Genomic DNA, 13349 nt, shown 5'->3' with positions numbered 1-13349 from the left:
TCAGAGCTACATCCAGAATCAAGACCATTTTCAAAGTACCACCAGCATATTCCTCTTCAATGCACTATCACATTCCCTGAGAGAAGATTAGGCTTCCCCTCCCCAGGGCTATCATCTGATAGCACTCTGCCAGGGACTCAAGAACTGAAGGCTCAAGAAAGTAAATAAGCTGGCAATATTCTCTCATAGTCAGGACTCTTTTTAGACATGAGTATTCAACCAATACAAAATAAAATTAGTGGGTTCACCTCAGGTGGTAACAGAATTGTTTAGAGTACAAAAATACTTTATTTTACACATTCACTAACAATCTCGCCTTCACTCTCTCCATCACCTCACCTCTTCCCTCATCTGAATTAACATTCAGTGGTCCTTACCTTTTGCCCACATTTCCCAATCTCCTGATAAATTAGCTGGAAAGCCTCTACAAGGGCAACAACCTCATCACATGTTTCTGGATGAAGTCTCTGAACCCATGTCTGGATTCCCTCAGGCAAGATGGTCAGGAATTACTTAAGAATCAGCAGCTCAATGATCTGCTCCTTTCTATGGAGGTCCGGCTGCAGCCACAGATGGGAAAGTTCACAGAGTCGGCTGTACACCTCTTGGGGTCCTTCTGCTTCCTGACAGCAAAACTGTCTAAAGTGTCTGCAGTGCTTCTCCATGCTGATGCTGTACTGTTGTAGGGTGGCTTCCCTCTCATTACTGGAGTCAACTGTCCCAGACAGGGATAGAGTGGGTGTGTTTTCTGCTTGCACTGTTTCCGCTGCTAGTCGATGGCTGAATACGGCTTGCTCCTCCATCTTTACTTCAGATTGCACCACTCAGTTTGGCAGTGTCTGTAACTGAAGGCACACAGATGCAGTTACTCACTGCTGCATGTCTGTTGTCTGTCTTTGTGAGGTTACTCCAGCTTGGGCCTATGCGCTAGTTGCCTCAGTTCTGCATCTCACTTGTATGCTTGGTGAAAAACATTCATCCTTTGCGTCCCATAGTTAGGATCAGCTCCACTAACCATTTCCTGCTGCGCGTACCTTTTGTGGTGGTTTGATGATTTGTAGGCTTGCACATCACACTCTGGAGATGAACTATTTAAACAAATCTAGATGGCTTTATTGGTCCAAGTGAAATTCACTCGCAAGAGGTGCTTCCTGCAGGCTTCAGGGAGGAAAGAAACAAAACTGAGAAAAGGAATGATACATTCAGAAGCAGACCAGGCTCTCTCACCCACCCAACTCCAGGGAACCATGGAGAAGAAAGAGCTAATCTGCCTCCAATGATGGATTTCTGTTTCTTACTTTCACAGACTGCAAGAGGTTCAGCTCCATCAGTCTCTCTTCTGGATCTCTCAAGACAATAATGAAATGATAAAAAGCCAAAGGCCCACAGCCTTCATTTTAAATATTCAGAACTTCATTTCACTCACGCCAGAGAAAATCAAGAGCAACTCTACTGCACTCAATGGAGTCGCATCTGCATAAAACAGATACAAGAGGCGCATAGTGTATAAAGCCATGTAACTCACAACTCTTTAAATTTCTAAGGGGTCTGTCCAGGGCTGTCCCTAGCCATTTTGGTGCCCTACACAGCCCCCCACAGGGTGTGTGTGGGGGGCCCCAGGCCTCCATGGGGGGGGCAGGAGCAGGCTTGAGGGGAAAAGGGGGGAACCGCCCCCCAGCACAAGCCGGCAGAGCGGAGTAGGGTGGAGCTGGGTCACTCCACTTCCTGCCGCCTGGTGAGCGCAGGGCAGGCCCGACCCCGCACTCATAGGGTGGCGGGAAGTGGAGTGACCCGGCCCCAGCCTGCTCCGCTCTCCTGGCTCCCAGCCCTTGGGGCTTGGGGGAACCATCCCCAGCACTGGCGGCACGGCTGGGAGCGGGCTTGGGCCCATTGTGTTAGGAGCGGTACAAACATGCCATAAATGACAGTCCTTACCCCAAAAAGACATTTGCTCTTTTCTGATTGGTTGTTTTCTTTAATCTAAATGAAAAGCAATTCAGAGGGCAAGTGTGTGTATAGAAAGAGAGCAGAGAAAGGAGTGAAAGGGACAGAGAAAACGGGCCAGGGGCGAGAGGCAAACAGAAGACTGGTCTGAAGATGGAAAAGAAAAAAGGGATAGGAGAGGACCTGTTGTACTTTATGGGGAAAGCACATAAAGGAAAGCATAAGAGAGAGAACTACCTTAAGTCCTGTAATGGGTCAAAGTTCCTATTCCTAAAGCTCCCAGCAGTTACTGCTTGCTCTCTCTCCCTCTCCTGGCTCCAACCGAGATGCTGTAATGAGACTTCTTAGCACATGCGCAATGTTCCTCAGGGAGCACGTGACCAGGATTCATCACTGAATTTGGTCCGCTGTTTGGATCATTATTTTCCCTGGCCTGGGAACAACCGGAGAAGGAGCTGAGTTGCCTGCCTCCTGCTCATAAAGATGCACATTACATTATTACCAACTCCAGGTCTGCTGACAGAAATTCCGTGCCCCAGGGCCTTCCCTGTGGGGGTGGGGCCCGGGGCAGAAGTGACGAATCCATCACTTCTGGGATCGCCTGTCACTCCTAGGTGTGCATGACCACTCCAAGCCCCACGCTTTGGGGGGCCCCGCGGGCCGCCGCGATTGGCCAGTGCGGTCTCGTCCGCCGAGGAACCCTGTGGCCTGCCTGAGCAATTGCCCCTCTTTGCCCCCCCGTCAGCGGGCCTGACCAACCCCAGTGGTTCAAAAATCACAAGTTAGCCCCCAAAAGTCAGGAGACAGATTTTAAAAAAAGGAGTCACCTGATTCTTTAGCCTTCAGTGTATATCTGCTGCCCCACCATTGGTGTGATCAGTTCAGGTTGAAGATTCAACCTTACGGTAAATGCACACACAAGAGTATGAGCCACCTCCCTGGCTGCTTAGAGGGGAACTCCACTAATCTCCCCTTACCTCCTGGATGGAGCAGCTGCCATTCTTCCCCACCCCAATCCCTCTCCTTCCTCCATCCACAACCTCTCAGCCCCTCTCATCTATCTCCTGCCTCCACCTGTCCCCCACATTCTTCTCTTTCCCCTCAGTCTTCTATCTCAGATTTTCCCACCCTGTCCCCACATTCCCTTCCCTCAAGAGTATCTCTCCCCACTCCCCAAGTTTCTACTGTCCCCCACATTCTCCTGTTCTCCAGCATCTCCTTGATACCCCACAGCACTCTAAGCTGATTGGCACACTGTCTCTGTGTGTCCCCTAGATGTTCACCCGCTCCTCAATGAACTTCTCTGCCTCCTGACAGCACAGTGTGTGGCATCTTCAGTGAGGGTAGCCTTGCCTTTAGTCCCACTGCAAACACTGTAAAGTGGTGGCCATCTGTACTAAGGGGAGCCTGGCATCAGTCCTGCTGAGAACAGGAGACAGTAGCCACCCTATAAAAGGGCAAGACTTCATCCTTAGTGCATGAGAGGCTTTGAAACAAAAACCCCTATTACCCACCCCAGAACACACAATTCCTTCTCAAAAAGAGATCTTTCTGAGAGGTATATTATCTCACCATCAGGCAAGGGAGACAAAGGGGCAGGTGCCCTCCCTACCTCCACTCCCAAATCTCTGCATCCTCCTTGCAGGAGACATCAGCATGAAGGCGAAGCAGCTGAAAAAAGGCTCCTGTGTAAGGTGCTTGCAATTCCATAGACAAGTCGAGAGATCCAGGCAGGACTTCCCTGCTCCTCTGCTCAAGGCTCAGGCTATTGCACCCAAGCAGAAATCTCTCTTTCCCCCTCGACCCCCGGACCTGGGCTACCAACTTCAGGCTCCCCGTTCGGTTTAGAAAAGTCCCTGACCCACCTCAGCTCCCCACTACGAGCTGCCCCTGAGTTGGCTCCCCCCGGCTCGTCTTCTCTCGCCTCTGCCGGTTCCCCTGGGTCTGCAGGCAGAGATTTCTTGCCTCCCCGCTGTTCAATTCTGCAGCCCTCCTACGACTCTCGCTGCTGTCTCCTCTTAGCCCAGACTCACCTCGCTGGGCTGGCAGCACGTGGGACCAGGGAAACCTAGTCCTCCTTGTTTGGGGCCGATGCTTCTTTGGAAACGGATTCAACCACGCAACTCTAATGCACAACTACTGCAGTGGGCTAAATTACAAGTGAGAAGGACGGAGTGTTGGGGACAGGAAGTTCCTTTTATATTAATTTCCCCCCTTGCAGTAGTTCCTGGTCCTCTCTACAAAGGCGTTCGAGCTCTGTGGTTTAACCCTGTCACTGCGCAGACAGACACTAGCAGAAGGGTTGCAGCTGCAATTCAGCTAGCGGAGAGACAGCATGTGCAGGTACTGAATGGGACCCCGTCTTCAATGTAGGAGGGATGGCTGAGCAGCGATCTCAGAGCTGGGCTTCAAGTATCAGAGGGGTAGCTGTGTTAGTCTGAATCTGTAAAAAGCAACAGAGGGTCCTGTGGCACCTTTGAGACTAACAGAAGTACTGGGAGCATAAGCTTTCGTGGGTAAGAACCTCACTGCATCTGAAGAAGTGAGGTTCTTACCCACGAAAGCTTATGCTCCCAGTACTTCTGTTAGTCTCAAAGGTGCCACAGGACCCTCGAGAGCTGGGCTTGTTTGCCTCTATAAAGAAAGACTTTCCGTCTTTTCCTTCTGCTGCATCTGCTTTTAACCCACTGTTCGTGTGACCATACAAAAAAGCCACTTTGCTCAAATAAAAATGCCTCTGTCCCCCCCCCCCCAACAAACTATTTTGCAAAGCACTGGTGTCTCAGTGCCACTGGGGTAACTGCTACCCCCTCTGCCCCTGCTTGTGCCCTCTGACCCTCTGCCAGCACCTCACTCCTGGGCATAACTCCGCCTCCCCCCCCCATTCCTGATTTTGCCCTTTAGCCCCTTTCCCAATGCTGCCTCCAGCTGCTTGACCCCCCAGACCAATAAATTTTCACCCCCGGGTCACCCCCTCCTCCGATTCGCCCCCTTTGCCACTTTTTAACCCCTCTCAAAAGCAGTCCGCAGAAACTTACGGCTAATAAGGACAAGTGAAGGGCAGTGGCTTCAGCAGATGTACTGAGCACGCTCACTACACTGTAAGTAGCACATTCCTACGGAGAGCACTTTAATACACTACAACTCAGGTGATCCCTGGCCCTTCTCAGGATGTTTCTTACACTAGCTCTGTCTGGGAACAATCTAGGAGAGGAAGAGAGCCAGCATTGGAATTACATATCCTGTAGCTTTGAGAGTAACAATTGACACTCATTATGGGACTATGAGGGTTCATCGGTTGATTCTGCCAAGGGCCATGGAGTAGGGTGGATGAGGGAGTTTGCTCTGTTCCTAAATATGTAATCTGTGTCTCATTTCAGTTTGTTTCTCTTCCCCAATGAAGCCTGCAAGAATACCTCTCACTGCCCATGACCTTCACTTGCACCTGTATAATGTCTTGGATTGTCTAAAGAGTTTGTCTGTTATTAGGGTTCAGTTCTCTTATTGATTAGACATCAGATAACCTAGACTCAACCAGTCATTTTATTAATTAAAGGTATGATTTGCTCAGATGCTGGCTCAGGATCTAACTAATCACCATATTTGGGGTGAGGAAGGAATTTCCCCCAGGTCAGATTGGCAAAGATCCAAGAGGGTTTTTTGCCTTCCTCTGTAGCAAGGGGCCTGGGTCACTTGCTGGGCTGAACTAGTGTAAATGGTGGATTCTCTGTAACTTGAAGTCTTTAACTAGATTTGAGGACTTCACTAACTCAGCCAGAGGCTATGGTCCTATGGCAGGAATGGGTGGGTGAGGATTTGTTGCCTGTGATTTTCAGAAGGTCAGACTAGATGATCATGAAAGTCTGTTCTGGTCTTAAAGTAGCTGAGTCTCTAAATCAGCACAATGCAGAGACGTTCGTACATTACCAGATCTGGAAGACAATCTCTTGCAGTGGTCAGCCTGTCTCATATTTATATTCAAGTTGTTTACAACAAAACAGAGTATTCCTGCATTACCCAAGATTTACACACCAGTTTGTGCCAGTTTTTATCCTGTTTTGAACATGGTATTCCAGAAGTCAGCAAACACCTGTACCTTGGTACAGTCTGCATGTTGGTCAAGCATCAACAAAGTCATTTATCTTATCTTGTCATTTTGGCATGTCTCTGTTCCTGGCACAGAAATTACAACATTTCATATTTTCCCTTGGTTAAAGAGCTGAACATAAGTAAAAAGCATCCTGGGAAGAGTTTAACATGAATACAATTCATAGATATACAAAAATATACCAGATATTATATATATTGTGGAAGCAGAGAAAGAACTGTCATGCATTGCATCCCCTTCCTGTCAGTTCTTTCTCTGCTTCCACAACATTAATATTGTATATTATATTGGCTGACACTATATTACCACAGTGTGCAGGAGCAGAGAAACTGCCTCTTGGCACAGCAGGGGTTAAAAAAACCCCTATGGATTCAGCTAGCCCCACCCCGCTATACCTGCAGCCAATGCCAGGCCTGGAGAGGGGAGAAAAGAAGGGAGTCTGGCTCAGTGCGGGACTGACTGGCAAGGAGGCAAGAGTTCTCTGTTTGCCTACCTGAAGGTAGGGATCTGTGACCTGCCAGCCAATGCAGCTAATGGAGGCAAGTAAGCCTTCCCCTGCCAAGGGGAGTCTGCAGATAAGCTCCAACTGCGGGATAACTGGACTACTTGGGGCTACGCCCTAAACTAAGGTTTCAGAGTAGCAGCCGTGTTAGTCTGTATCCGCAAAAAGAACAGAAAGAGACTTTAGTAAGAAGTACCAGTGGGGGAACCCACACCGGCCAGGCGGGAGACCCATCTCCCCTGGTAGGGTCCTGGGCTGGGACCTGGAGGAGAGGGAGGGCCCAGGTCCCCCTACATCCCCACTGGCTAATGATCTAGCCACTATGCCGCCCAGCCACCGAAGGTTCTTTCACACACAGACCTTACACACTTTCTTCATACAAGTTTTGCAAGACACAGAGGCGCCTTGTACCAACCAGACTCTTCACAGATTCATAAATTCTAAGGCCAAAAGGGATCATTGTGACCTCCTGTATTACACAGGCCACAGAACTTCCCCAAAATAATTCCTAGAGCATATCTTTTGGGAAAACATCCAATCTTGATTTAAAAATGGACAGCAATGGATAATCCACCAATTGTAAATTGTTCCAATGGTTAATTACTCTCACTGTTAAAAATGTACACCTTATTTCCAATCTGAATTTGTCTAGATTCAACTTCCAGGCATTGGATTGTATTATACCTTTGTCTGCTAGATTGAAGAACTCATTATTAAGTATTTGTTTCTCCTGTAGGTACTTAAAGACTGTAAACAAGTCACCTCTTAACCTTTTCTTTGTTAAGCTAAATAGATTGAGTTCTTTGAGTCCCACTACAATTTTCTAATACTCTAACCAGTCTTGTGGCTCTTTTCTGAACCATCTCCAATTTATCAACATCCTTCTTGAATTGTAGATACCAGACATGGACACACTATTCCAGCAGAGGTCGCACCAGTGCCAAATATAGAGGTAAAATAAGCTTTCTGCTCCTATTTGAGATTCCCTTGTTTGTGCATCCGAGGATTTCATTAGCCCTTTTGGTCACGGCATCGCACTGGGAGTTCATGTTCAGTGGAGTATCAACCATCAACCCGAAATCATTTTCAGAGTCACTGCTTCCCAGGGTAGAGTCCCCCATTGTGTTAATATGTCCTATAACCTTTGTGCCAAGATGAGATGGAAACAGGAGACAGACTTGTTGAAAGTCTCTAGGTAAGGATAAAAGGGGTAAAAAAAAATGAGGGTGATGTCATGGTAGGGGGCTACTACAGACCACCTAACCAGGAAGAAGAGATGGATGAATCTTTTTTTAAACAACTCACAAAATCATCGAAAGCACAGGACTTGGTGGTGATTGGGGACTTCAACTACCCAGACATCTGGTGGGAAAATAACACAGCAGGGCACAGATTATCCAACAAGTTCTTGGAATGTATTGGAAACAATTTTTTATTTCAGAAGGCTGAGAAAGCTACTAGGGGAGAGGCTGTTCTAGATTTGATTTTTGACAAATAGGGAGGAACTGATTGAGAATTTGAAAGTGGAAGGCAGCTTGGGTAAAAGTGATCATGAAATGGTAGAGTTCATGATTCTAAGGAATGGTAGGAGGGAAAACAGCATAGTAAACATAATGGATTTCAAGAAGGCAAATTTAGCAGACTCGGGGAGTTGGTAGGTATGATCCCATGGGAAGGAAGTCTAAGGGGAAAAACAGTTCAAGAGAGCTGGCAGTTTTTCAAGGAGACATTATTAAGGGCACAAGAGTAAACCATCCTACTGCATAGGAAAGCTAGGTAGTATGGCAAGAGACCACCCTGGCTTAACCAGGAGATCTTCAATGATCTGAAACTCAAAAAAGAGTCCTACAAAAAATGGAAACTAGGTCCCATTATAAAGGATAAATATAAACAAACAATGCAAGCACGTAGGGACAAAATTAGAAAGGCCAAAGCACAAAAATGAGATTAGATTAGCTAGGGACATAAAGGGTAACCAGAAAACATTCTACCAACCCATTAGAAGCAAGAGGAAGACCAAAGACAGGGTAGGCCCGTTACTCAATGAGCGGGGAAAAACAATAACAGAAAATGTGGAAATGGCAGACATGCTAACTGTTTTTTTTTTGTTTCAGTTTTCACCAAGAAGTGAAACTTGGTAGTGATTGGACATCTAAGAGGGCGAACACCAGTGAAAATGAGATAGGATCTGAGGTTAAAATAGAGAAGAACAAGTTAAAAATTATTTAGACAAGTTAGTTGTCTTCAAGTTGCTGTGGCCTGATTAAATGCATCTTAGAATACTCAAGGAGCTGACAGAGGAGATATCTGAGCCATTAGTGATGATCTTTGAAAACTCATGGAAGACAGGAGAGGTTTTGAAGAACTGGAAAAGGGCACATATAATACCAATCTATAAAAAGGGGAATAAGGACTACCTGGGGAATTACAGACCAGTCAGTTTAACTTCAATTCCTGGAAAGATAATGGAGCAAATAATCAAGCAATCAATTTGCAAACACACCTACAAGATAATAAAGTGATGAATCATAGACTATCAAGGTTGGAAGGGACCTCAGGAGGTCATCTAGTCCAACCCCCTGCTCAAAGTAGGGCTAATCCCCAGACAGATTTTTGCCCCAGATCTGTAAGGATTGAAGTCCGAACCCTGGGTTTAGCAGGCCAATGCTCAAACCACTGAGCTATCCTTCCCCCAGAGTAACAATCAGGATGGATTTGCCAAGAACAAATCATGTCAAACCAACCTAATAGCTTTCTTTGACAGGGTAACAAGCCTTGTGGATAGGGATGAAAGGGCAGATGTGGTATATCTTGACTTTAGTAAGGATTTTGATACTGTCTCACGTGACCGTCTCATAAACAAACTAGCGAAATACAGCCTAGATGGAACTACTATATGGTGGGTGCATAACTGATTGGAAAACCATTCCCAGAGAGTAGTTATCAGTGGTTCACAGTCAAACTGGAAGGGCATATCAAGTGGAGTCCCGCAGGGACAGGTCTTGGGTCCAATTCTGTCCAATATCTTCATCAAGGATTTAGATAATGGCATAGATAATACCTAGTCCTGCCTTGAGTGCAGGGGACTGGACTAGAAGACTTCTCGAGGTCCCTTCCAGTCCTACGCTTTTATGATTCTATGTATATATTTACATGTAGCCATATTAAAATGCATATTGTTGGTTTGCGCCCAGCTTATCAAGTGATCCTGATAGCTCTATATCAGACCTATATTCTTCATTTGTGTGTCATCTACAAACTTTATCAGTGATGGTTTTCTTCCAGATGAAAGAACCTGGTGTACTGCTTTCGCAAGACTCAACGGGGCATCCATCTTATTCGCTTAATGAATTCTTCCAAATTTTGCACATATAGAGGTAGCCAGGACAGGGATTGTACTTCAGCCACTTGGACTGAAATTTTTGGTGCCAGGTATCCATCTCAAGTTGATTTTTTTTTTTTAAAGTTTCAGCTAAATTAGTTCAGCCATTTGTAACAGATATTTGTAACAGTTTAGCTACCAGTAAGTTTCCACAGCAAAATTTAGCACAAATATAAAGAATTCTGGATGTAAAACATTCTATATAATATACCTTATTTGCTATTAGCTACTTTCTTATCTTAATAGCACAATACCCTTTATTCAATCTCACTGTAGTTACATCAGTAAATCAATTTACACATTTTGGTTAATACTAGGGCTGTCAAGTGATTAAAAAAGATTAATCGTGGTATTAAACAATAATAGAATACCATTTATTTAAATACTTTTGGAAGTTTTCTACATTTTCAAATATATTGATATCAATTACAACACAGAATACAAAGTGTACAGGGCTCACTTTATATTTATTTTTATTACAAATATTTGCACTGTAAAAAACAAAAGAAATACACCTCTACCACTGTATAACGCTGTCCTCAGGAGCCAAAAAATCTTACCGCATTATAGCTGAAACCGTGTTATATTGAACTTGCTTTGATCCACCGGAGTGTGCAGCCCTGCCCCTCCGGAGCGCTGTTTTACCGCGTTATATCCAAATTCGTGTTATATCAGGTCGCGTTATATGGAGGTAGTGGTGTAGTATTTTTAAATTCACCTAATACAAGTACTGTAGTGCAATCTCTTTATCATGAAAGTTGAACTTACAAATGTAGAATTATGTACAAAAAAACCTGCATTCAAAAATAAAACAATGTAAAACTTTAGAGCCTACAAGTCCACTCAGTCCTACTTCTTGTTCAGCCAACCGCTTAGACAAACAAGTTTGTTTACATTTGCAGAAGATAATGCTGCCTGCTTCTAGTTTACAATGTCACCTGAAAGTGAGAGCAGGCTTTTGTATGGCACTGTTTTAGCCGGCGTCCCAAGATATTTACATGTCTAATGCGCTAAAGATTCATATGTACCTTCAGGCTTCAACCACCATTCCAGAGGACATGCGTCCATGCTGATGACAGGTTCTGCTCAATAACAATCCAAAGCAGTGTGGACCGACGCGTCTTCATTTTCATCATCTGAGTCAGATACCACCAGCAGAAGGTTGATTTTCTTTTTTGGTGGTTTGGATTCTTTTTTAAGACTTCTGAAAGCATGCTCCACATAGGGTGACCAGATGACAGAGGTGAAATAGCAGGATGCGGGGGGCCCAGAGCAAAAAAAAAAAAAAAAAAGCTGGCGGCGGAGCAAAACAAAAAAAAACGCCGGAGCACAGGAAAAATTGCTGGGGGCTGAGAACTCACCGGCAGCTCCACGCCCTCCCACCCCGCACCAGCTTGCCTCCGCTCCGTCTCCACCTCCCCCCTCGGGGAGGGAGGGGGGCAGCACGCAGAGACCCCCCCCAGCCAGAGGGACCTGCCAGGGGGCCAGGTGAGTCCCAGCAGTGCTAGCCTTACCTGGAGCGGCTCCCAGGAAGCATCCAGCAGGCAGGTCCTGTCCCTCTGGCTCCTATAGTCGCACGGGTCGGGTCGAGGGGGGTGGGGGTGGGGCTCTCTGCTGGCGCCTACAAGCCCCGTCCCTGCAGCAAGCAGCAGAGACCTCCTCGCCGCCTCTGTGCATGCCTTTATTTATGAAGCCCTTTATTGGTGGTTTATACAGGCGGGAGAGGAAGGCATTCCTATTAGTGGTCCTTTACTATTTGAGAAGGCTAAGAGCTTTAATCAAACTTTAGGAGGGAACGCGTGTTTCTCTGATAGTCAGCGATGGCTCAGTCAGTTTAAAAAGCATAATGACATCTGACAACTGATTATCAGTTTTTCATTTTTATAAAATTGTACTGTTTGTACATGTGTAAACCAACTGTATAGAGATGGTGCTTTGTGTAACATTAAACAGACGTTGTACATGGTCCTTATAATGTTCAGGGTTAAAGAGTAAAGCGTGTAAAAATGATCAGTACAATTTGTTAAAAACTCACGTTGGTTTTCCTGTTAATAAATGAAGAAAACATTGTTTTCAAGAATCAAATGCTTTGTATATTCTGTTAAGGAGATAAGAAGGGAGCTATGTTTTAATGCTTTTCTGGGAGGCATCAGCTAGCTTAAAAGCAATGCCGCATCTTAAAATAACGGATAGAAAGCTCTTTGCCCATTCTCCTGACTGTCTGAATTTTTGATTATCCAATCTGGCCCCAGTCCCAATTAGATCAGATAAATGGGATTCTACTGTACTTGGTAGTCCGGTATTGATTGCTGGGAGGCAATATATGATCCTAAGAGTATGTCTACACTACGAAATTAGTTCGAATTTATAGAAGCCGGTTTTATTGAAATCGGTTGTATACAGCCGATTGTGTGTGTCCACACATAAAATGCTCTAGGTGCTCTAGTCGGCGGACCGCGTCCACAGTACGAGGCTAGCGTCGACTTACGGAGCATTGCACTATGGGTAGCTATCCGACAGCTATCCCACAGTTCCCGCAGTCTCCGCCGCCCCTTGGAATTCTGGGTTGAGATCCCAATGCCCGGATGATGCAAAACAGTGTCGCGGGCGGTTCTGGGTACATGTCGTCAGGCCCCTCCCTCCCCCGTCACAGCAACGGCAGACAATAGATTCGCGCCTTTTTACCTGGGTTACCTGTGCAGACAACATGGAGCCCGCTCAGCTCAGCTGAGCTCACCGTCACCATATGTCCTCTGGGTGCCGGCAGACGTGGGACTGCATTGCTACACAGCAGCAGCTGCTAACTGCCTTTTGGCGGTAGATGGTGCAGTAGACTGGTAGCCTTCATCGGCGATCTGGGTGCTGGCAGCCGTGGGGCTTGCCTTTTGGCAGTAGATGGTGTATTACGACTGTTAACTGTCCTATTACAAGTCGGGTCATCGCACATTAGCAGAGTCTTCCCCAAGCAGCCGATCGTGCAATAGGCCTGAAGACCATCATCATACACTAACTGCCAAGCGCCCCGTATTTGCTGCCAAGCACCCAGAAAGATGCCGAGGGCTATCAGTCACGCTGCACCGTCGTCTTAAGATGTAAAAAATAGATTTGCTCTGTATTCATTTGCTTCCCCCTCCCTCCGTCAAATCAACGGCCTGCTAAACCCAGGGTTTTCAGTTTAATCTTTGGGGGGGACCATTCTGTGTGACAGTTGTTTGTGTTTCTCCCTGATGCACAGCCACCGTTCTTGATTTTAATTCCCTGTGCCTGTACGCCATGTCGTCACTTGGCCCGCCCTCCCTCCTTCCCCTAGTCCGTCAGATACTACTTTCGCGCCTTTTCTTTGAATTCTGGGTTGAGATCCCAATGCCCGGATGATGCAAAACAGTGTCGCGGGCGGTTCTGGGTACATGTCG

The 13349-nt window shown here is 46.3% G+C and overlaps 1 long non-coding RNA gene and 1 pseudogene across 1 annotated transcript; one reads left to right on the top strand and one right to left on the bottom strand.

Annotated features, from left to right (window-relative positions):
• LOC101952061 (TRPM8 channel-associated factor 2-like) overlaps window positions 1–4142 on the bottom strand; it is a 39000-nt pseudogene extending 34858 nt beyond the window's left edge.
• A 13-nt stretch (window positions 4143–4155) lies between these two features.
• Window positions 4156–10763, top strand: LOC135976085 (uncharacterized). Its single transcript, XR_010593305.1, has 3 exons — window positions 4156–4287; window positions 7451–7506; window positions 8669–10763. It is a non-coding gene; the product is annotated as an uncharacterized LOC135976085 (long non-coding RNA).
• Window positions 10764–13349: the final 2586 nt, after the last annotated feature.

Source organism: Chrysemys picta, chromosome 1, assembly GCF_011386835.1.
Source record: "Chrysemys picta bellii isolate R12L10 chromosome 1, ASM1138683v2, whole genome shotgun sequence".
In the NCBI taxonomy this organism is placed as follows: domain Eukaryota; kingdom Metazoa; phylum Chordata; order Testudines; family Emydidae; genus Chrysemys; species Chrysemys picta.
This window is presented reverse-complemented; position numbering and strand designations above follow the sequence as displayed.